Source organism: Bactrocera tryoni, chromosome 5 (genome assembly GCF_016617805.1).
Source record: "Bactrocera tryoni isolate S06 chromosome 5, CSIRO_BtryS06_freeze2, whole genome shotgun sequence".
NCBI lineage: Eukaryota > Metazoa > Arthropoda > Insecta > Diptera > Tephritidae > Bactrocera > Bactrocera tryoni.
The window spans coordinates 20,112,143-20,138,620 of record NC_052503.1 but is presented as its reverse complement, the minus strand read 5'-3'; the positions used below and the strand labels follow the sequence as shown (position 1 = coordinate 20,138,620).

The window sequence follows — 26,478 nt, the reverse complement described above, 5'->3', positions numbered from 1 at the left end:
AGCAGCCGCTTTTGTTCGCGCGCCCAACTTGTTTACCAGCCTTTCAGGCTGCCATCACATCCAATTACAAGCGTTTTCCACCGAAAACCTCCTGACACGCGCTTCGTGCAACCTTTAATTTGATTCGCTTCTGTTTTTAGCATTTTCGCACTGCATCGACAAAATGAAGTTACTAGCAGCTGCAGGCGGCAAATTACTGCTGAATCTTACATGCCACTGAGCACAGAGTTTAGTTGCTGTTTTATACCCGCTCTCGCTCCGCACTTTTTTGCTACTTTCTGTGTATGTAATTCTGTTGTGTGCTTTATTATGTTTCCTTTTTTTCTGAAACTTTCGCCAAAGTATATACTTGTGCGCGCTAAAATGCCAGCTTTCGCCAAATCAGTGCTGCTTCTTCTGCTACTTGCTAGGTGTACAATAGAGTCTTCAACGCAGAGTGACACGCTGAGATTCTGATTTGTTCGAGCAAAGCTTTAAAGTCTGGATAATTAAGTTATATGTGGAGTATAAAATTCTCGAAAAGCGAAAAACGAAAGAAGTGCCGTTTTAATTTATAGCAAACAGCTCGGAGCATCGAGTTGAGCAGCAAGTGGTGGTGCATGAAGCAGAAGAGTGAGCTGTAAGCTGAACATATTCAAGTAACTTACTTTCAATAGACAAACTAGGTTATTAATTTTGCCTTCTTCTGGCGCTTCAGGGTAAACATTTAACAGTTTCACACGAAAATAATTATTGCTTGGATATACAGTTGAACTTCCATAATTCGAACTTCTATAACTCGAGGTTCTATAACGCGAAGCTCTTCATAACTCAAACTCTTGAATTGGCAATATAAGTAAAATTTCATAAACATTTCCTTCCATAACCTGAAGTCTCTCTACCTTGAAGATTATTTGTGGACTATGGTGATTCGATTTAGGGAAATGCAACTGTATATATACATATGTATATACTGATACATAAATACCTCTTCTCCCAAAAAAAACCCAAAAAATCACTTTGGCGTTTAAAGCGTCAATCAAGACGCCGGCAATCAACTGGCAGCTGAAGGTGGGGTCAGCAATACCGTAGCTTGTAAGCGTGAGTATATAAAAAGTGTCTTATTTTTCATGACTGATTTTTGACGACTTTATTCTGTTTAACTTTCGCAATTTTTATTCGTATTCTCTTTTATAGTCGCGCGTTTGTTTGAGTGGCTTACGGCCAGTCTTACAGCCATAATTTTTTACTGTTATTGCTGCGCGTATTAATGAGCTGGAACAGTTTGCTGTATTGTTTGCTTTGTAGCGCGTTGTTGTTGGAGAGGCAGGGAGGCAGGGAGAATGAAAAATATACTTTTTGTATTAAATTTGCAAGAGCTTCATTTAAATTATGAATTTTGGAAAAGTTGGAAGTATTTTTAATATTGTTGAAGCGCGTGGATTAAGCAGATTTATGCAGCACTTTTGAATGGAAAAAATTTTAAGTAAAAACAGATCGTAAAAGGGAAAAACTAAGTTTGTTGAAAATTTTTCATTTAAAGTGCATTGTTGGTAAATATTTGAGTGAATAACTGTTATTTGATTGGTTCATTCGTTACTCGGTATGTCTAAGCTCTCAACCAAATTAAGGGAATGTACAGCTCACTTAACTTGAATTGATCTTTGCTGCTGATTGTGAGATACTTCCGTTCTTAAGAATATCCTTCAACTGGGACCTTCTTATATTACAAAACCTTGCAACAATAACAAAAAACTAAAAAATCGAATAGAAGATTGTTTGTTTTCAATAATGTTTTATTATACACGGACATTTTAAAAAATAACTAACTGGCAGAAGAACTATTATTGCAAAAACTACAACAACAATAGCAAAAATGAAAGATTTTTCCGCGTCTTAATTTCTTTTGAATTTTTTAAGTTGATGCATATATTTAGAAGGAAAGGAAACTTTACAAAAATTTTACAACAACAATATAAAATTGCTGCACAACAACAAAATAAAGAATGGAAGTTAATTTCTTAACTTCTTTTTAATTTTCTAAGTTGATGCGTATGTTTAGAATATATGGAAAATTTACAAAAATCTTACAACAACAATAAAAAATGTTGTACAACAAAAAAAGCAAAAATGGAAAATTTGTTTGCGTCTTAATTACTTTTTAATTTTCTGAGTTAATGCATATGTTTAAAATGTCTGTAAAATTTACAATAATTTTAAAACAACAATAAAAGTTTTACAAAAAATTTACAACAACAATAGAAAATTTTATAAATTAAGTTACTTTATTGGGAAAGAAATGCTCTAAAGTGTCCCAAAAACAGCAAAAGAAAGTTGTAGTAAAATTTTTCAATATTTAAATATTTTTCATACCACTAAAATGGCTTTGGATAATCTGGCCACCCTTTTAAAATAATACTGTTTTAATTTTAAATATTAGTATTTATATCGAAATATTTTTGAAAAAAATATAATAATTTTTCAACAAAACAAAATTTTTGGTGGCAACTCTAAAACTTATTTTGAGCAGCAAATTTATTATAAGTAATAACAAAGTTTACAGTAGAAATAATTGAAAATGCCAAAACCGTTATCAACGAGTGCCTTTAATATGTATGTATTCCCTTGTATTATGTTGCTATTAAGTACAACAGTTTGGTTCACCTATAAATCATACATACATACATACATATGAACATTTTGATAAATTATCTACAAATGATTACATTTTCAGAAGGTGGCAGTAATGTAAATATTTATTTTTTCTTTAATACATTTGAGCCTTGTTTTAATTATTTATAAATAAATTTAATTATTTTTATAACTAAGTGGCAGCATTTCTATAATTTTAAAAACTTATTAATACTACTTTAAAGTTTGTGTGAAAAACAGCTTTCAAAATTAAGAGTCCTATTTTATTTTTAATAACTTTTAAAATTAGGTGGTTGGGTATTATCAAATACTTAAAAATAAAAAAATTAATAATTTTAAGTTGATTTTTTAAATTTAATTCCAATAAGGTGGCAACACTACTGAAAAAATTTAATAAGTGTAATGTCATAAAAAGTTAAAAAATTATATATACAAAATCTTAATAATTTTCAATACATTTTTTCAAATATAATTTCTATAGGGTGGCAACACTATTCAAAAAATTTTTTTGTTAAGAATATGTTTGAAGGAATTAATATTTTAAATAAGCTATTACACTTGTTGTTTTGCTAATTTTAAAAGTAGTGGCCTGACCGTTAGAAAGTTACTTGAGCTTAAATTATTGCAACAATAATCGGGAGCATTAAAAATTATAAACAAATCCGTTTATGCCTGCACCTATGGTCATATATTTTAACCACACAAATTGCAGCATTTAATCTCGTTGCAGATTACAGATGCCGTCAGGCATGAGAAGCAGCAAAAGTATGGCACAACGCAAACTACAGCAACAAAAAAGGTATGATACCAAGTATATGTTACTCATACGCACCATCGAGCAAAGTAGATTAGGCAATTCAAAGGCCTTTAAACGAAGCGGCAACCAGTTACGAGTAGACATATAAACTAGCAACGGTGTACGTTGCTCAAATGATTCAATTACGCCAATTCTTGGAAGAAATTACGGGTTTTGGTGTGCGCTGTCTTTGCTTTCAACGAAAATATGCTGGCAGATAGCAACTAAGTAGATATGCCTCATCGATGGTAGTGTATACCAATATGTTGTTATATCGACTAGCAATTGAAAATAGCATTTATGTCTATAAGTGTATGTGTAACTGTGTGCAAAATAAAAGCCAGGTAATAGTATTGAATTTCAATGCTTTCTGGAGCAGAAAATTTGTATGGATTTTCGAGCAGCTCCTTGCTACCACATAACAATCCATTCACATTTCTTGCATTCAAGCGAATATATTGCAACATTTTACAATTTTTCACACACATAGCAAATTTATACAATGTACAGATACGCTCAATTGTCAGAAGTTGCAGGTTTGCGTCGCCTGTAAGTTCAAAGTAGATATAAGTGGGCATGTATGTCGCATATATTGGGAGGTTTGTGCGTATGCCCCCCTGTGGTTAAGAATTTTTTCATAAAAATTTTTCATCCAGGCGCTCAGCAACTTGCAGCTGTCGCTACTGTATTCTGTGAAAAGACTATATTCTCTTTCATATCCAAGGTATGGCAAATGGATGTGAAAAGACAGCAACAACGTAAAAATCCTGTAGCAGAGCAAATCTTTTTAACCGAAAAATTCCTTTACATTCACCAAAAATACGAAATAAACGTACAGCACAGCACACATATATGAGCGTAAATATGTTTACACACAGCCACATGTCTTTTATTGCGCATGTGTGTGCGTGTTTTACTCCTTTTGTGGCCGCACACACACATTCATATGGGCGAACGGTGCGTATACGTAACTTTTGCTGTTGGCATGTAACCAAATCGAATTTACTGCCTTCAATTTAAATATGTATGCATATATGTAAATATGCATGTGTGTGTGCATGTAGATGTGTGTGTTACTTCGAAAATAAAATCTACAAAATTTTCACAAACAAAGTTTTTTACTTCAAGCTCGAGTATTTACGCAGGCAAGTGTATGTGTGGGTGTTTATTGAGACGAATGTGGATATATGGTTGTGCATACATATATAAATATATATACGCTTATAAGTGTGTACATATATGCCTGCATGTTGGTAAAAGTTTGGTATATTGTTGTGCCTTGTCGCTTTTTTGTGTCTCTCCTCGGTGCGTCTGTTGAAAGATACGCATCGAGCTTTAGCTGCTGCTGATTCTGCTCACCTAGTAAAAGTGAATTTCGAAAAAATGCTCATGCAACACTTGAGAAAAAAAAACTTAACAACAATTTCATGAAAGCTTTTTAAGGTTGTGTTTGGTAAATTGTTTGTGTGCCAAGTAAATGTGGGTCATACGATTTTCTATAGGCAGCAATGTTGCTGCCAGGAGGCTGCAATTTTCAGTAAATACACACACCACATATATTCAGAGGTGACGAAAATGCTAAAAGTGATTTTATATAAATTTGCTGCATATACATACGTATATAAGAAATAATTAAATATTTTCAGACTCAATTGTAGACTGAGTGAATTAAAATTGAAAAAAATAATACTTTTGAGGCGGTAAAGGCTTATTTTAAACTCAAAACGGTTTACCCGGACAGCCAGAAGTCACATGGTGCTAAATCAGGCGAATACGGTGGTTGCGGCTTATTTTGGTTGAGAATTTGGCGAAACACTCTTGAAGGATTAATATAGTATGCGACGGTGCATTATCTTAGTGCAAACACCAAGAGTTGTCGGCTCATAATTCGTAGAATACAAAATAGTATCCTTTGTTGACAGTTTGGCCGGTCGGAAGGAATTTGGAGTGCACCACACCTCGTTAATCGAAGGAAACTGTCAACACAATCTTGATTTTTGATATGCCTTGGCGTGGTTTTTTCGGCTTCGGTTCACCTTAGCCACGATATTCGGCCAATTGATCGTCTGTTTCCGAGTCACAAGCATAGATGCAAGACTCTTCGCCAGCAGTAATATGTTTTATGACAACCTGGAAGTCTGAAAGCATTGTTTCAGAGACGTCAACGCGATGCTGTTTTTCGAAAAAATTGAGTGATTTTGGACCCAAACGTGCTTTCACTTTTCTTAAGCCCAAATAAGCTTTCGAAATGATAACTGATCCTTCCGGTATTCCAACAATGCCAGTAATATCTCTGGATGTTAATCGTCGATTTTCAAGCCCCAGCGACAAACAATCATCACTGAAGGCCTTGTCCAACATTCTGAACTTTCGGCAAAAGAAATATGAATTCAGACACAAAATTTAATGAAATTTTTTTCTTGAATAAATTTATTGTTTTTTTTTTTTGTTTTTTTTTTTTTTACTTTAATGAACTTAGTCTTAAATTCAGTCTGAAAATATTGAATTATTTCCTATATATAGTATACGCAGCAGATTTATATAAAGCATTTTTGCATTTTCGGCACCTCTGGCTACATGTGGTGTGTGTATTAACTGAAAATTGCAGCCTCCTGACAGCAACATTGCTGCCTATGGAAAAACGTATGACTCCCATTTACTTGGCACACAAGCAATCTACTACACACAACCTTAAAAAGCTTTCAAGGATTTGTTGTTATGTTTTTTTTTTCCTCCAGCTTTGCATGAGCATTTTTTCGAAATTCACTTTTACTAGGTGAGCAGAATCAGCAGAAGCAATGCTCGATGCGTAACACTTTCAACAGAAAGACAAGCGTATACTATACACTGTGATGTGATTCAAACAGAAAGAAATCACTGAAAGTCATACCAATCTAGAAAAAAATTTCAATGGGTTGAATTTCATGCAGAATTTAAATTAAAAGTCTTACTATATTATGCCCACAGTAGTAAAATGTCTGATTTTCACTAATTGGTGGCATTCCCTATAAAAGCTGTGGTAATTCAGTGGATTTTAACCAAATAGTGCAGAATTTCCTTTATTTAATTTACCATTAATTTTATTAAATTGTTTATGTGTAAACTAAGACAAAAAATATTTAATGGATAACGGATTTATTTCTACCATTTGGTTCTTTAGGGGGTTGGGAGTGGGCAAAATTTTCAAAAAATATTTTTTTTTTGTGCATTTTTCAAAGAAAATATTGAAAATATTCTCGAAAATTTTGTGGTAAATCAAAAAAATACTTTTCTCGAAAATTTTGTAGTAAATCAAAAAAATACTTTTCGAGTTATGCTGTAATTAGCAATGGGTTCAAGGCCGCTCTGGCCCGTTCGTGTAAACTTCAAAAGAGTTTCGCTCAAAACTATATCTTACGAACAGGTGACGTGAAGAATCAGTTAGGTTTTAAAGAAATTTGGACAGCTCGTTGATGCATGTTTTTATTGTAAATATTTTATAAACAAATTGCTGTTGGTTTTCCCCTGTAAACGTTTAATCGAGAGGTTAGATTACCTATTAAGGCAATTAAGTCTCTTTGTCTGGATTAGTGATGAAACTAGATCAACACAAACAGCCTTTATTTTTGAAATTTTAAATTTGTAATGTGCTTAACTGCTTCAAAAAAATTTAGTTTTATGAAGAAGACGCAAGTTTGGGTTATTACTATGGTGTTCTTCGTTCTTCAGGAACCTTAGGAGCTCCTTTTTTTGAGATCAGTTAGATATGAAAATTAATTTCCTATTAGAAATTTGAGTATTTTGGGTAAAATTATTACACAGGCATACTTTTAAGGCAATACAGGGTAGAAATGTGTCTGCAAGATTCAAAAAACATACACCTTGCTGTATTTCGTGCAAATTCCGAAACAATACTCCAGTGTAACTGCATAAATGATTGATGAAAAATTCGACTACTTGAATTAATGATTTTCAGAATTCCTTAATTGCCACACTTTCGACTCAAGCAAGAGAGCTTTGTCTTCTAATAAGACTCAAACAAAAACTTCTGTTTTCTTAATTTCGGCACATTCTTGACATTTTCAAATCTCAAACAAAGTTTAGCAAAGCAACAGTTAGCGAAACAGAAGACACATTACTACATTTCAACAAATTAGACAAATTTCTGCTAATGGTGCGCATAGAATTTCAATTTAGCAAAAGGGAATGTCATAATTTATTTGCGCCTTATTGCTTGGCTCATGCCAGCGAGAGCGGAAGGGACTTGCACAACAACCAGCTGTAACGCGCAGTGTAATGTGGTGGAATGTAAGTAACTCTGTGTATGGTTGAGTGTGTACATATATGTATGTGTATATGTATGAGTATGTGTGTATAGTGCCGTTAAGCAAGCAAATGACTCGCTGCAAATCAACAAACAAGCCAAGTTAAATCTGATGAAGCGAAGTGAAAGCAAATAGTGAAAAGTTGCCGTTGCAAATGGAAGCGGAATGAAAAGAAATGTTACGAAATGTCAATTCGCAATGGCATTAAATGAATTTGGAAAAAGTTAGGGAATGTCATCTAAAATGTGAGTTTATGCTATTTGCATTTTTACGAGGAAAACATTAGTGCACGCAGCGTGTTTCGACTATTCATAAAGCGTTTGCTAGACGCTCCTTGAGACACCAAATTAAGCATTTTAAATAAGCTCTGTAAATAAGCATAACTTGGGAAGGCTTATGAACTATGCTCTAAGGAACCTAAGCGTGTAAGTAGTAGATGAAACATTAAAAAATAGCTCCGTGCTACAGCAGGTAATATAGTAATTTTCAATTTGTCCGAAACTGAACGGAAAGAACTTGAGCTCTACAGGAACAAAATATTGCCATTTTGGTAACATCGTATGCTTCTGTGACTTTTATTTGTGGTGTCGTATAACTGATTCTGAGTTCACTTGTTTTATTCCCAGTAAAAGTAGGAAGATGTTCCATTGCCCTACTACGAAGAAGTGCGCATAGCAATTAACCGCCTGAAGAACAACAAAGCGGCGGTGACCGATAGATTGACGACCGAGTTATGATGAGCTGTACGAGATATACAGGGTTTGTCCGGAAAGTAATAGGACTGATTTTCTTCTGCCGCGACCAATTGCCGATCAGTTGTCTCCGAGCACCTGGAGAGTCAGGACAAACATTTTCGTGCGACGTGTTTCTGTGAGTGATGCAAGCTTAGAGCAGAAGTACGCGATTAAATTCTATCTGAAACTCGGTAATTCTGCGACAGAGACGTTTGATATGATCAAGCAGGCGTATCCAGATGTTGGTTAAGCAGGAAGTGGTGTATTTTGATAGCACCAGGCCTTTTTGGAGGGCCGGGAAGAGGTCGCTGATGAGAACCAGAAGAATGAGCAATTCCACAGTGAAAGCGAAGCTCATTGCCTTTTTCGAAATCAAAGGCATCGTTCACCATGAATTTGTTCCTCTTGGACAAACCGTCAGTGCCAAGTTTTACGTGGAAGTCCTGGAAGAGACTCAAACGAAGTGTCGATGGGGTCCGACAAGACATCGCAGCTGATTGAAAGTTGCATCACGACAACGCCCCGGCTCACACTGGCTTTCTTGTGAACAGCTACCTACCAAGGCGGGCATCCCAACTTTTACGTAGCCGCCCTACAACCCAGATCTGGCTCGCCCGAAATTTTTTTGTTTCCTTGCCTGAAAAGACCATTAAAGGGAATCCATGCAGCATGCGCCTCGGCTCTCAAGGCCATTCCGGAGGATACCTTCCGTGACGCCTTCAATGCTTGGAAATCACGCTGGCAGCACTGCGTCGACGCAAAAGGAGCCTATTTTGAAAGTTTTTAAAGAACAATAACGATTGGTTCACAAAATTTTTTTCGATCGACTCAGTCTTATTATTTTTCGGTCAAATCTAATACGACGACATTGACATAGTTCAACGAATTAAGAGGCAGCGGCTACGAAGATTAGGTCATGTCGTCCGAATGGATGACAGCACTCTAGCTCTGAAAGTATTCGACGCAGTACCTGCCGGGAAAGCAGAGAAAAAAGACTTCACTCCGTTGGTGAATTCACATGGAGAAAGACCTGGCTGCACTTGGTATCTCGAATTGGCGCCGAATTGCTAAAAGAAGAAGCGATTGGCGCGCTGTTGTTAACTCGGCTATAATCGCATAAGCGATGTCTGCGTCATTAAAGAAGAAAAAGAAAATTTCTCTCTTTAGAAAATATGTCACGAATTACACTTACATATAAACATATAATTTTTAAGGCGTCGTTCAGTATCTAGAGTCCTGTTAGTTTTATTTTTAAATATTTCAGCGATTCATTATATTTAGTTTGTCAAAAAAGTCTTGCGGTATTTTCGCTAGTTGGCGCTGAAAGCGCGTAGTTTTATTCGTGGCATCGGGTCATGCTATACCTTTTTGGAAAGGTCATTCATTTCACGCGCTAACACGTGTTTGATTGATTGGCGTTTCTTTTAAGTCGTTCGTGAGTTATAGCGTCGCAAACATGGAGCAAAATAAAGAGAAAATACGGCATATTTTACAGTACTACTACGATAAAGGCAAAAGTGCATCTCAAGCCGCCAATAAAATTTGTGCAGTTTATGGACCCGATACAGTTTCCATTTCCACCGCACAACGATGGTTTCAACGTTTTCGTTCTGGTGTAGAGGTGGTCGAAGATGCACCACGCTACGGAAGGCCTGTCGTCGAAAATTGCGATAAAATCGCTGAATTTGTCGAAAGCGACCGGCATAGTAGCAATCGTAGCATCGGTCAAGAGCTGGGCATGAGTCATCCAAAATTCATTTCAATTTCAATAAAAAAAAAATCAATAAAAATACCGCAAGACTTTTTTGACAATTCATTATATTCCTTAGCGTTACAATTAATAAAAATTGAATTAACATTTTTTATTCTGTGAGTATTTTATGCTGGGAACTTTTGTATTTTTGAAAAGCCAAACCGACAATCCGCGATATGGTACGGTACTATCAAACCTGACTCGGATATATATGTATCTATTTTTATATATATTTTCATATACTTTAATTAAATATTTATTCTCGCTTTCAAAGTAGGCTCCTGATAACGCTTAGGCCATTTTTCTATATACTTGTTATAAGCCTTCTCTGGGTTCGGGTCAACTTTAAACACGATGCAAATCGTTGACGTTGTAAGAAATGCTCTCTGGTGCATTTTAGGGGAATTGAAGCTTGGTTGCATCCGAAGTTAACATTTTTCTTGTTTTCAGAGCAGAAGCACATGCTAAGATTTTATGATGTTGGCCGGCAGTTCAACTACTATTTTGAAAAGAGTTTTTCTATTATATAATAAAGATATTTAGAATGCATACAGAAACTGTGCTGGTCCCAATAATACTATGTTTTTATGTATCCATACACTATATAGCAATAGTCATAAATTATATAACAATCAATGAAATTGTTATTATATTATTCGAGTAATTATTTATTACGTTCGAAAGTTAAAAGTTCGCCCATTTAACAAAAATTGTGTGTGATTTATCGTATGCCATAAATGCATTAACATTTCAATTGCAATTCATTATTATTTAAAATACAGTTTATCATATTATATTTATGCACTCGATATTCATTACAACGATTTCACTTTGTGTTGTAAATCAACTCTGAAAATTAAAGAAAAATAATGATTGCAGCAGTCCGTGTAATAACAGTACACCACCTACAATGCGACACAAAGGAAACAGCACAGTTACACTCACACATATACGCAATGCTACATGACTTCCGTTACTGTAATTAATACATGAGCATGTATGCATGCATTTACCGTTACTCACATGCAACATTTGTTGCTCTGGGCATTTTCACTCCATGATTTTTTCACTCTCTGCAATTGCCGCGTCTTCATGTGCATTTTTATTTATTAATTACCGCGTCGTCCATGGCATTTATCCCGTTTGTTTTCATTACATCCATTATTCCGTTGGCTTTTTTCTCACTTTCCACTTTCCGTTCTTAACAACTGTCACACAACTTTCACCGCTGGCCGCACAAAGTGTTGAAGTGCGAATATTTGTGTGGAATTGATCTATTTTCACACATACATTTATTGGTGTATATATTTGTGTGTGTGTGTGTGCGTATGTCGCCTTCCGGCGCTCTGATTAAGTTTATAATTGCAATTATGGTCAAATTAAATGCGATCTACTCTTGAAATTATTCACTTTTGCAGCTCTGGCTGTCTGTCTGCGGACTCATTACACGCTTTAAAGTAATGAAAGGACTTACGAATGGCGTAAATATTCACAAATGATGTCCGTTTAATAATAATTACTACCGACTACTGGTGGGAAGCAGAAAAGAGCACAAATTCGTATACAAAAGTACAAAGAAAAGATTGTGCTACTCAATGAAGATTAGAATAAACGTTAACTTCAGTACCACCGCAGCTATAATACCCTTCACAAATAAAATTATTGTTTCCATACAAGAACCTAATTCTGATCGTTATGTTTGTATCTCGGCTATATGCTATAATGGTCCGATATCGGCATATACTTCTATTAATGACGATGACATCGAAAAAGTTAGAGGAAGAGGAGAAGTGTTTGAAAAACGTCGTGTTGGCATCAGAGAGATAGCAAAGGATCCCAATTTCTCTTTCAGCTCTGTCTTGGTTTATTTTTCTGGATCGTCTCAACACATTTTGGCTAGTGTTTTCGATATGAAACGTGTGAATTCTAGATCGGTACTAAAATATCTCAGTTTTTGCAAATAATAGGTTGTCAAAAAAGTCTTGCGGTATTTTCGCTAGTTGGCGCGAAGTTTTAGTTTTATTCGTCGCATCGGGTCATGCTATACCTTTTTGGAAAGCTCATTTCACACGCTAACACGTGTTTGATAGATTGTCGTTTCTTTTAAGTCGTTCGGGAGCTATAGCGTCGCAAACATGGAGCAAAATAAGGAGAAAATACGGCATATTTTACAGTACTACTACGATAAAGGCAAAAATGCATCTCAAGCCGCCAATAAAATTTGTGCCGTTTATGGACCCGATACAGTTTCCATTTCCACCGCACAACGATGGTTTCAACGTTTTCGTTCTGGTGTAGAGACGGTCGAAGATGCGCTACGCTCCGGAAGGCCTGTCGTCGAAAATTGCGATAAAATCGCCGAATTGGTCGAAAGAGACCGGCATAGTAGCAGCCGTAGCATCGGTCAAGAGCTAGGCATTAGTCATCAAAAATTCATTTCAATTTCAATAAAAATAAATAAAATTCAATAAATATACCGCAAGACTTTTTTGACAACCCATTACAATGTTGCATAGAGGTTGCAAAAGACGTGCTTGACAACGAATGGCGCTCCAAAAGTGAGCCGAGCCGAGCGCTAGCATGCTTGCCATGGTTTTGGAGCCAACTTTGAAGCCGATAGTAAAGATTTGTATAAAAATACGTGAAAATAATATTTTTGCTTTTTTGTCAGTTCGGCTCGAATTTGATTAGTTGATATATTTTAATTTCAAAATGGAGAGGTGGGCTTGGCTTAAAACGCCTAATTCGCCCAATGAACCTTCAGCGAAGAGGAGAACAGATGGCGCCTTTAAATGAAAGGGCTGGTGAGGGTAGTATTCTAGCACCTCAGTAGGTAAGAGTGACATCTTACCGAAATGGCTGGCTAGCTAGTACAGTTTTCACCTACGAATCGTTAAATACCTGTCAGATCTTCAAGTACGTTCAATGCACGCCGCCATAATTTTCTAGACGTACAAGTTCAATTGAGGCGAGCTTCCAATAAATGGCAACTGTTCCAACTTGCAGACATAGCGGCCTGAAGCGGAGATCCACTAGAACAAAAATGTATACACCGCAACAACAACAAAAACCCCAACTAAGAGAGCAACAAAACAATGATGGCCAAGACAAGGAATACGCGACCGTGTTCCGTAGATTCCGTTCACTCACCAACACTCCAAAATAACCCGATAAAACTGGAGAAAGGGCTACACAAGCCCCATCAGCCACACAAAGAAAATGGATGAGCGCCCTAGTTGCCACCACAGCAGGACCTCAAAGCTCACCGAAATAATAGTACATTATCCAAATGAGAAGGGCAGAAGAGGAATCCCTTGAAATATGCAGGCGTATCATGCAAATTATGAAAACGATGATGGCAAAACAAAAGAACGTCAGCATTGATGTTAAGAACGGAGCGCTACAGCTAGACGAACTCTTCGAGGAAAGATGGGGACATCTAAGTAGGCGCATCACGAGTCCACCCCGAGTCAATAACCTCAAAGCGGCGCGCGACAAGCTCTGTGGAGCCTCGGTTAGCAGTGCGACCACGAAAAGAGAAAGATAGCCAGTGGCAAAAAGTTTTGCCTAAGAAAGAAAGGAAGGCCCACACAAACGAAAGAACGGTGAAAAAACGCAAAAGAGTGACAACAAGGGAGAAATATATTTGCATGTCAGAGAGCAAGTAATAGCCCTAAACGACAATCAGAGTATGTGATGATAAAGCTAGTAGAAGGTTATAGCTATGCCGAGGTTCCTAAGAATATCCATAGAAAGGTAAATCTTAAAGAAGCAGAGGTTAAGATCAAAGGGATCCGCAAAACAAGAGCCGGGGCCCTACTATCAGAGCTGGACCACTCACTTACAAAAAAAGAGGAAGTAGCAGGGTCTGTAAAAGGAGCGCTATAGGACCCCATCGAATTTCCTTTCATGGTCAAATGCATTTCTCCGAAAAGGAAGAAGTTGCACGGTGCCATATCAGGTGAATACGGGGAGTGGTTAATGGTTAAAATGTGATTTTTGGTCAAATAATCGTCCTTCGAATGTTGGATTCTGAGCAATTTTTGGTCGTCAGTTGATTTGTGCGGAACAAACCGTGCACACTCCTTTCGTAAGCCCAAACGTTCGGTCAAAATGCGATAAATCGATGGTTTGGAGATGTTCAATTCCATTCCCATAAATTTCAATGATGATTTCAGCTGATTTTTGATGAATTCACCAACAGTTTCGATGGAATTTCCGGTGAGCACGAATTTTGTTTGGCCCACATGTTGATCGTCATTTATGTTCTCACGATCGCTTTGAAAACATTGAAACCACTCGTGCACTCTGCTTTAGGATAGGCAATCATCGCCATAAACTTGTTTCATCAATTGAAACGTTTCAGTAAAAGTTTTGCCAATTTTAAAACAAAATTTAATGTTGGCTCTTTATTCGAAGCTCATTTTCGCACCGATAACACAAACATACTGACACTTAAAACGCAATAACTTCACTTCCAATCTATGAAATGTCATGAAATTCTCACTGGACAATCGATAAAAATAGCAGATTCTAACGCACCAGTCGACATATAGATGGCGCTACAGGGGGGCGCTAGTAGTGATATGCATTTATATTTTTTACTAACCTAATTATTCCAATCAGTACTAATCACATGCTTGATAAATTCCTACATTACATTTCGCCAATTTATTCTTATCTATTCTCATTATAACTGCCGCCACTGTATATAAATATGTAGGCGTAGCGTATAATACACAAGCATAGTTTGTGCGTCCTTGCCGCTAGCGTAATATGCAGTTTATCTGCCGTTTCCGGACATTGCCCACACAGCAGTGGCGAACACCACACACAAACCCATACACATATACATATGTAGCTTGGCATATGTGTATTTGTGTACATGTGGGAATTACCACGCCACCAGTGCTGACGGTGCACAAACAATCAACAACAGTAAACACTCGAAAACTGTTGAGGCTGGACCATTCGCATGCCGTTATGTGTATTTGCTCAAGGGCGAATGGAAATTAATTTGTGATGTGTTTTTGCCCCAAAACAATGCATTCAATAAAGAATGTGCTGCGGTGTTTGAACAACGTGCAAATTGTTACTCCAACGGAAGCCACAAATCGAACTATTTTTTAGTCGCCCGTCCACAAATATGGCATATGTATAAGTGTAACTGTACTTGCATGTATATATGTAAATTTGACACAATAAGTGTTTATATATAACTTTGTGCGTGTGTTGTACATACATTTTTTATATTTTGCAATATTCATGGTCAAGCGACAAAAAAGTAATTGAAATGGAAATGGTTGAGCACAAAAAGAAAGAAGTAACTCGAATTAAAATCCACATTGGCAAAAATTGTGTGCCGACATTTTAATCCTTTTACGTGTTAACACTCACTGACATGAGCTGCCGGCACACACACTTACACACCAATACAGCGCATTAGCGGTGACGAGCAGTGATGTTGTCTAAAATGCCCCAAAGCTGTCCGTTTAGCTGTGTAGATAACTCTATAAGCACACACATACTCATGCACACATTCATACATACATGCACTTGAGGGAATAATCAAATTATAAAAATCAGTGTTAACAACATTTCAGCAACTGCTTTGCTCACAGCAAAAATAAACAGGGAGAGAGACCTTGTAGAGAAATGCTGTCATGTTTTTTGGAAGGCTTTGAAAATGGGTGAGGTGTTGATTCAGGGTTCGCTTGGAATAGTATATGTGACCTGGTCTACGAAAAGGGAGCTAACGTGCGAAAACTAGTTTTCCGTCATGTGAAAAAGCATCTCATCTTCCATCCGAATCAACTAAAAAGTGAAAATAGATTTTTTGACACCTAAGCCCCCTTTCCGTAGTCCAGGTCACATATATTAAAAGAAATTATACTTATAACTTGGAAGAGATAATATAATAAGTATTAAAAACTTCCTTAAAAATTTTCAAAAATTATTAAATTATCTTCAAAACTTATAAATTATTTTCGAAATTCAAAATTTTTCTTTTGTCATAAAGTTTATACTAACTTTCACGCAACCTTTAAAACAGCATCCTTTTTAATCATATTTCCCCCGGTCAAATAATGGGTTGTCAAAAAAGTTTGGCGGTATTTTATTTGAATTTTTTTTTATTGAAATTGAAAAGAATTTTTGATGACTCATGCCCAGCTCTTGACCGATGCTACGGCTGCTACTATGCCGGTCTCTTTCGACCAATTCAGCGATTTTATCGCAATTTTCGACGACAGGCCTTCCGGAGCGTGGCGCATCTTCGACCACCTCTACACCAGAACGAACACGTTGAAACCAACGTTGTGCGGTGGAAATGGAAACTGTATCGGGTCCATAAACTGCACAAATTTTATTGGCGGCTTGATATGTATTTTTGCCTTTATCGTAGTAGTACTGTAAAATATGCCGTATTTTCTCTTAATTTTGCTCCATGTTTGCGACGCTATAACTCATGAACGACTTAAAAGAAACGCCAATCAATCAAACACGTGTTAGCGCGTGAAATGAATGAGCTTTCCAAAAAGGTATAGCATGACCCGATGCGACGAATGAAACTAGAACTACGCGCTTTCAGCGCCAACTAGCGAAAATACCGCAAGACTTTTTTGACAACCTACTATTTTGAGAATTTTTTTGCTAATATCGTAAATAATGACTAACAATTCCACAAAATGGTTTAAAATTATTTTATATGGTATATTATAAATTTTAAAGCCATTTTCTGTTTTTTATTTAATATGTTTTTATGAAATTGTTTCCATTAAAAGGTTACATGGGTTTACGGGTTTCAAAATATCGATTTTTTAATTGCCTTTTTAAATTCTACAACACCTCTAGAATATTGTCCTAAATTTTCTAGTGGATCTGGATAACAGTTTCGGAGATATAGCCTTGAGAACTTGTTCGCTCGAGGCTAGTTAGGCTAAGTGCGCCGTCTTTAAACTCATTTTTCTCGAAACTAATGTTGGCAAGATTTCTCAAGAACTACATAGATATTTGGGATATAATTCTTAAAGACTTGGAGGAAGAATTTTTTTTCGATTACACCTAATTAAAAAAAATGTCGCGAACATTTCACTGAAATTTAAATTTTTTTGTTAAAATTTCTGCTAAAAATCCAATTTTCAGTTGTTTCCTTCGTTCAAGTCCTATGTTAGGATTTTACCTTGTTTTTCACTTTAGATGAACCTGTAAGCAGTTATCCTCCCAACGAGGTTGCAACTTTTTTCCGAGTGGTTGCCGGAAATGTCGTCGCAATGACCGAGTTTAAAATTTTGTTTTCCCAAAAATTTCAGAATTTATATGTTAATACTCGTAGTGTATGTTTGCAGCAATAAAAAATTATAACAAAATATTTAATTTTTTATACGAGAAGAATTATTGGAAAAGGGATGTTTTTTACCCGCTTTCCGACTACCAGGATGTCATGATACGTATTATTACTAGCGAAGAGTCTGGGATCTATGCTTCCAATCTGGAAACAGACGATAAAAGAGCCGAATATGGCGGCAAAGGTGAGCCTATGCCGAAAAAAATATGTTAAAGCCTGTTAAATGCCAAGCTTATGTTGAGAGTTTTCTTCGATTATCTAGGTGTGGTATTATTTTATTATTTTGTTCTACATTTTATATATAACTCTTTGTTCTGCTTTATTTGAAACTAACCAAAGTTGCTATTTGCTATAATTTTCTATCACCAAAATTTTGTAGAAAACTTTTATTTCACTTTTCTTTTCACTAATTGTTGCTTCGATTATTGTTTAAGAAAGATTTTAATTTTCCTTTCTCAATCAACCAACTCGAAAATTTCTTAGCGGGCTATATGAATACCCAAACTCTGGCGTTTGCATGTGTTCATTTAGATTGTCGACACGTTGCAATGTGTTGGCAGTTATAGCACACGCAGGCACACCTACTAATCCGTCACAATATATCCGTTTAAGCCAAAACAACAAAAATAGCACTCAAGCGCCACGTACAAGCTACGCTTGACTTTATCCGCCGTTGTTGTTATCTCGCGAGTTGTTGTCACACGCTTGTATCAGGCACATGCTCGCACACACACTGATGACCTGGGGAGTTTATTTTTGTTGTGCGTGCTTTAAAGCATTTATTTTGTGCCTAAAGTGTTGTTCAGCTTTTCTGTACTTTTTTGGCAAGAAGTTGGAAAGAAGAATATTCAAAAGTTTTAGTGGAACAGTGGAGTTTTCTGTTTGAAAATGGGAAAATGATTACAACTGCCGAAACTTGGAATCTGTGTTGTGTAGAAATGGTATGCAGAGAGGAACTCATGCAGAAAAAGACTGGATTTAAAGTTAATATATGGTTATAAAAATGTTTTTAAATTTGGCGAGTTCAAGATTTATTTCTCGGTTAACTATACATATCTATTTAACAAGCGTTGCTCTCCCAGAGTTGCTATCCAAATAGTTGCCTACTTTGTTAAATCGTACCTATCAATTTTAAACTTCATCACATATAAATGGCTGGCCAATTATCTTGGAAATGACGAAAGGACACGTATAATGATCTTAGAGTCGTCATTCGGTTATCAGAAATTGATGGGCAAGAATATTCCATACTAATATATTCCATAAAATAGAGCAAAATTATAGTAATAAATTCGGTTTTCAAATACTTTCAAATAATTATATTTATATATTTCACGCTGTAAATTTAAATTTTGTGTTATTCTGAGCCCACAAATGAAAGGAGTGGTTTCCAAAATACCAAAATGTTTTATAAGCAAAGTTTTGATACTTATTTGGTACAATCTCAAATATACACATATTTTTGCCTACATTTGGGAGCACAGTTGTAACACTCTATCGAAGACACACACCTAATTTCTTAGACGGAGCAAATGGAATCACACTCTATCGAAGACACACACCTAATTTCTTAGACGGAGGAAATTGAATGCCTTTAAGAATGAGAAATAACGAAAAAACGGTCAATTAGGTATATTACTTTTTGGTAGTTTTTGGGCGTATACGTAAGGCAATTTGTTTTAAATAACCTGCGGCATATTCCATGAATCTGACTCACTTTTTGGCAAGATTCGAAACGAGAGTAATCGCTCAGCTATCTTATTTACTAGATTTGATTCTCTACGACTTTTCTATTTCCGCAACTGAAAAACTTTGCTTCGCGAAACGCGTCTTAAGTGCACTGGTGCCATTAAAAATCATTCGACATCGCAGTCGAGACTTCGGGAAACGCGTCGTGAGGCCATTAAAAGTCATTCGCTGAAGGCACTGAAGGCCATCTAAGCCGAGTCTTACATACGGCAAGTGTATGGAAAATTGGATTAAGCATTATTATGCTTTTATTAACTCAAAAGGTGTTTATTTTGAAGACGATAATAAAAATTTGTATTGAAAACCTGAAAGTACAGCTTATTTTTCAGTCTGGCTCAAATTTTCTCAGATATTACTTTGCTAGTAACAACTACTACCTGAATAATGCCGGAAATGGCATAACTAATAGGAAGTAAAATTATCAAAATCGGAGGTATATTCATCTCCGATTTAAAGTGAACGAATTCCATTCTAGAAAAATAGGTCATAACTCAAAATTGATAAATTCGGGAACTGAGGTGACTAAATTTATAGAATGCTTTGATTTGATGTGAATAAACTTAGGAAAAAAGATGTTTTGAGTTTCTGGAAAATAAAAATGAAAATGGCAGCTCGAACGCGGTTTAGAGAGTTAAAATGCTCCAAAAAATATACTAAGCAAACTTTAGTATGGTTTTGGAAATGCGAGATACTTCCTCTTCTTCTTTACTGACGTAGACTCCGCTTACAGAACTTACGAAGTTATAGCAGAGTTAACAACAGGACTCAAATCGTTGCTTTCTCTTCCATCCGGACAACATGACCTAGCTAGCGCAGTCGCTGTCTCTTCCTCAAAACCTTTCTCTCGAACACTTCCAAGACTCATCAGCTGTTATTATGGTCCATGCCTCCGCACTATATCGCAGGACGAAAATGGTGAGGAACTAGTAGAGTTTGGTCTTTGTTCGTCGAGAGAGGAAGTTACTTTATAATTGTCTACTCAGTTCGAAGTAGCAGCAGTTGGCAAGAGTGATTCTGCGTTAGATTTCAAGGCTGATTATTGGTGTTGATGCTGGTTCACTTGAGACCAAATGAAAGATCAAACTTCATTATATTTAGAATATGACATTTCAACATTTTTATAACCACTGGGGTTTTAACAGGAAATGATTGAAATTCTGTTTTTTTTCTGTTTCATTCAAATTTATTAAATCCTAAACATCTGTGAATACATATGTTGCGGCATTCTAAGAATAGAATGGAATCTCTACTGACTACTTACTACTATTGTGTGTATGGCTGAAGACTCTAACACACTTTTGCAGAGAAAAATTTCCATTTGTATTTAATTTAGTGCTAGAAACATTCCAAAACCCAAAAATGAGCAAACTCGAGCCAAAATGTGCTACGAATGCCAACAATTCCCTTGCATTTTAATAGTAAAGTTGTACTTTTTGCTAAATACTCGCTATGCGTTGGTTCCCAAATAATTGTGGTTTACGGTACGAACATTTTCGTTTTCTATTCCATGCGCCAGCACATATTTTGTTTGAATACAAAAATACACCAAAAAATAATATATTTTATAGCTTTGGGCTGTCACTCTACTCATTTCCCTTTTTCCACTATTTACTTTATCTATAATATCCATCTCGAGTGCGCACACTTCACACAATCTCCGTATAAGCTGGTTCGTGTTGTGTGTCGCCACCCGCTACCAACCCACTACAGCAGGCCTCGTAACACTGCTTACGTAACGGTATTGCTGTAATGGTCGTTTGAGTCGCTGGGCGGGGCAGGTCGACATTTAACTGTATTGTACGTGTTTATAAGTTTGAATGGGATTCTTTTTCGTTCATCTTTTGTTGTCAGTGATTTGCTGGTTATGTGTGTTCTCTTTTCACTCCGCTGTTCGTCTAACACTATTTTCATTTCATTTATTTTCGTTAGTTTTCATTTTGTCGAGGTGTCTTTCTTCGTACAGATTTAGTTGCCGGCATTCGATCATTTGATACGTACGAGCAATCTTATTACCAACCTGCCCTGTCTATTTCGATGAAAAAAGGCGAAAATTATTGGCAGCAGGCAGCTGGCGTCTCCAGTAGCAAAGCAATGGAAGTCTATCATTGTTTTCTATGGAGTGAAATACTGCGCGTTAGCTTTATATTTGTGCAGAGTTGCCACACTTTTGACTTTTAAGTTGATACTGATTTTCGTTTTTTCCAAAATTTTATTCAAATAATGTGAATTTCTTGCAGTTAAAGGTTGTTGTGAAAACTAGTAAAAAGTTTTGAAAGAAACGGTATTTTCTGCAACAAGTACTTATACCTTTTACAATAAGAGGCGTGTAACCATAGTTTAATACGAATTTCAGCCAAATTTTAGGCAACGATTTTTAAAATTTTTTTTATACTGATTTCTGAGTATGAAAATAAAACGCTGCCTACATTTGGGCTTAAATAGTGTAAATTTTAGACTTTTAAGCTCAATGTTGCCTACATTTAGCCTGAGAATAAATCTTAGAAGCCTTGAAGTTCTATAAAGACTAATATTTGGCATTGCGTTCAGAAAATATCAAAAATTCTGCTTTTATTTTAGTTACATATTGTGGCAACTCTGCGTCAGTTACCAAGCTGCTTTGCTTTTTAGAATGCGTGGCATTAGCAGACTACAAGTAAACGTAAACAAAAATAGAATTTCGCAATTTCTCCTATTTTATTTCTGAAATGAAAGTAAAGCTTTGAAGTCTCGTTTCACATCGCGCTAACGCTTTGATAGGCACTTTGTTATCTATGTACCGCTACATATACGAACAAAAGAGTATAGAAGGCATTTTTCTGAAATTTATATTTCATTCTCAAAGATGAAATACATTGAATACATCGTATTTATATATGTTATATGTATATATGCATACATATGTGGAAATTGAATATACATGTTACGTTTACCGTAACGTTAAGTACTAAAAGCAAATACGAATAATGGTAGGCGAAGATTGGCTAAATTGCATAGAAAGAAAGCAATTGAAGCTTTAGAAAGTTCTCTAAAAGTATTTTGTAATTTTTTTGAATCTTTAAAAGATTAAGTTTTAATTGCATAATAATTGCAGAGGCTGTTAGAAACATCAATTTTTTTCACTCATCTTCATTTGTATGGAATATGGAGTTCCAGAGGCACAATACTTATAAATTAAAAAGCATAAAGTATTTGTGTATTGTGTCATATATGAACAGAAATGAAAAGATACAGCACTCCAAGTACACATCTAGTTTGAATTGAATTAAAGACTGGCATCATTTCAGAGTTTTGATACCTTTTTCGTGTAATATAAAATAGCAAAGTTGATTCGATTGGTAAAACTTCAAAACCGTGAATTTATTATAATGTGTAGTACAAAAAATTCTGCTTATCAAAGGCGTATAGCCAATTTCTTACTGAACATTTAGGGGTTACATGGATAAAAATCATATATTTTATTAGAATTTTTTTATTGTTACAAACATATAATATTAACAAAGAAATTCTGAAATTTTTGTAAAAAAGTACATCCGCATTGGCAGGATAACTTCTTTTTGAGTTTAAACCTCAACTTAGAACTTGGATGGACAAAAAAAAAACTGAAAATTGTATTTTTAGCGGACATTTTTACAAAAAATGAAAATTTGAGTGAAAATTTCGCGACATAATTTTCAATTTTTTAAAATCAAAAAAAAAAAAAAAATGACAAAACCCTTCATCTAAGTCTTCAAGAATTGTATATCAAAGATCTATGTAAAAGTTCATGAAGATCGGTTGAGTAGTTCTCGAGAAATCTTGTCAACCGACTTCAAATCACAGCTTCGATAAAAATGCGTTTAAAGACTAGCTTGTCTAGAGCGCACAAGTTCTTAAGGCTGTTTCCCCAGATCAACTTGAAAGTTTAGTGCAATATTTCAGAGGTATTGTAGAATTTAATAAGTTAATAGAAAAATTCGATTTTCTTAAACCTGTAAACCCATGTAATACGTTAACGGCGAAGCATGTAATCACAGCAATGGTTGATAACCGTTTTTAGCAACGACAATGAACGCATGTAACTCAGCAATTTTCAATTAAATGTATATTTGTAAAATATGTATAAATAAAGCCGTAAAATGTTAAAACAATTGTTACGATAGTTTTGTTTTTAATTCCAAAAATTCGCCATTTTTTGGGCTTTCACACGAACTCTCAAACAGTACTAGATATGCAGAGAAGTTGACTTTGTTTTACACTGTCTAATATTGTTACTAATATTTTTGTAAATTTATTTAATTTTATAAAATCTACTTACCTTAAAACTAACCAACTTTATGCGACCTCTGCTTGCATAGTATCTGTTGTAGTGATGAGCAGCTGTACAAATATGTTACGTATACGACATGTTGACTTTTTAGCGAATTCCGGCGGCAGTTTTGTTAATTACATGTAGATACGTGCATATTGATGGTTTTCACTTTTTAAACAAATATTGAGCTCTTCGCACTTTTTTATTAAATATTTGTTATTTTTTTAATGCAAATATTTTAATTTTTTTTAATAATTTTTTAAAAATTTGTTTAAATATTTTTTTAATTTATTATTTTTTCAACTGCTTGCAATGAACATGTAAGTGCAATATTAATTATTATTCATAATTTTCACATCAAAACTGCAGTGCTGGCAGAAAGGAGAAAAAAATAACACTTATCAGTTATAAGCCATAAATTCAGATAAAAACATCAAATATTTTTTTTTGTAAAATTTTCGCGCACACACGCCAAAGCAAGCAACAAAAAATCACAGCTTTCTCTATGTACACACACACATATGCGCTATTTTAGCACACAAACACGCCCCGTTTTTGTTGTTGGCTTTGTGTGTAAACAATGTGCACGCTCATGTTTGCTTGCGCAGCACCAAATTATCGATGGGCTGGTGTTAGTTACACATTGCCGGAAGGATGAGCACAATTTTAGGCGCCTAATGACCGCAATGTTGACTTGTGTGCGAGTATGCGATGAGCAGGCACATGAAAATAACAAATTTAACAACGGTAAATACACACTGATTTAAAGGCTAAAAATAGATTTATGTATACATTAGAGTGAGTGGCTGCTGTTGCGGGAGTAAAAGTCTATAAAGTGCATAAAACAGCAGCTTTTGAAATTCATCACTTCGAACAAATAACACTGTGATTTTGAGGTCAATTATAACAAATATTTGCAATTTTTCCAGGTCACCAAATCAGTAGAAATATTACATTAGAATTCAAATGATATTTCAAATCGCTTAAGCCAAGCTTTGACAGTCTTTATTGAGTATACGTTTGAGCATTGAGCATGAGCATAGATACATTGTAAGTATATAATTTTGCATTTCAAATATTGCAATTAACGGTTTGTACTACAAAAATATTGCTTAATTTTGGTCAACCATCAAGGATTGGTGAGCTAAGTTTAGGCGGGGTGAAATGAGCACCGAAGACAAGATGTCCAAAAGAGATTGTTACGAAAAAAACTATAAAAAAAGTCCACAAAATAATTTTGAATGAACGCAAAGTGAAGTTGTTCGAGATATTAGGCAATCTAAAGATATCAACGGAGTGTGTACATCATTTGATTCACAAATATTTGGGAATGAGCAAGCTCGGTGTAAAGTGCGGCATCCACTTTTGACCAAACACAACCATGATTTTATGATTCGGGGCAATGTTTGGAGATGTTTAAGCGTAATAAGCTCGAGTGCTTGCACCAATATGTGACAAACAATAAAACATGGCTCAATCATTTCCCTCCGCAGTCCAATCGACAGTAATCCGATGGACTGAACACGATGAGCCCGCTTCAAAGCATAGAAAAACGCAATTTTCGGCATCTGTATTTTGGGATGCGCATGTAATAATTTTAATTAACTGTCTTAAAAAAGGGAGAACAATAAACAGCGACTATCACGTAGTGTCATTGAATGGTTGAAAGAACGAAATCCTCGAAAAACAGCCGTATTTGAAAAAAAGAAAGTGCTATTTTACAGGGACAGTATTCCGTATCAGAAGTCTGTGAGAACGATGGCAAAACTCAGTGAATTAGGCTTCGAATTGCTTCGGTATTCAACGTATTCTCCAGATCTGGCCTCCAGCGACTATTTGCTGTTATCAGCTCTTAAAAGAACACTCAAAAATGAATTCGAAAAGTTGGAGGCACACTATAATAAGAGTATTACTCTTGAAGGGAACTATGTTGAATAAAAAAAACGAGTTTTCAATTAACCTGTTAGGTGATATGCTAACTTGTTTCATCACTACTTTTGATATGTGAAGTTAGTTAACTCAAATGGGATTTATGTGATTCAAATTCAACCAAACGGACTAAATTTTTTATATTGAGTATATAAAGGAAAAATCAATAAGTGGCTCAGAAGTCGAAATACTACATAATATTATAAAGTTTAGGCCAATTGTAGATTAATTTCATAATTTTCAAGAAATCTTGTCTTTCATTTCATTGAAATATGACACATTTTGAGCACCATAAATGGTTTAAGGTAAGGAGAAAATATCGGAAATCACTACATCATATGTGACGGGACTAAATGAAGCTCTATGCTGATGCTGTTAACCTTTTTCATTGCTCAGCTATGCTCGAGATCATATTTTGAAGCAATTTTATGAATATATTACTAATTGTTGCCCGCTATTTTCTTCATATAGTCTGCTAAGATGTTGTTGTAACCACAGAAAGTATTCCTGAAGTAATTTCGAGGCATCGTGTCGAGTTTAGAATCCTTGGCAGGATAAAAATACGGTACCGTTCCGGTTATTTAGATCCGACTATCGTGGAAGGAAGAATTACAGGGATCATTATACGTGGTGAGTATGTATATGGGGCCAGTGTTCAAACGGTTTCGCAAATTTTTAGCATTAAACGTCAATATAAATATACATTAGATATATCTATTTTTCGTAAGATATCTTGTTTATTGACCGCTATATACGAAATAAAGTCAACCGAAATATTAAAAATCCATAAAATTTTTTTTTTCATTAAGGTGCCCCATATACGTTTCATGCGATATAAGAGATGTATTGACATCATTTTATCCACTTTTGGTATTACGACATATCATTACCAGCAATAGATGCTTTCACAGTTTTATTAAGATACCTCATAATTTGACCAATATATAAT

The 26,478-nt window shown here is 35.4% G+C and overlaps 1 protein-coding gene across 1 annotated transcript in view; it reads right to left on the bottom strand.

The window, feature by feature from the left end:
- Positions 1-23,805, bottom strand: part of LOC120777456 — a 149,521-nt gene extending 125,716 nt beyond the window's left edge. Inside the window, exon 1 of the transcript XR_005705512.1 lies at positions 23,607-23,805. The gene's annotated coding sequence lies outside the window, so the exon portion shown is untranslated. The remainder of the gene's footprint in view (positions 1-23,606) is intronic.
- Between the last annotated feature and the right edge of the window lie 2,673 nt (positions 23,806-26,478).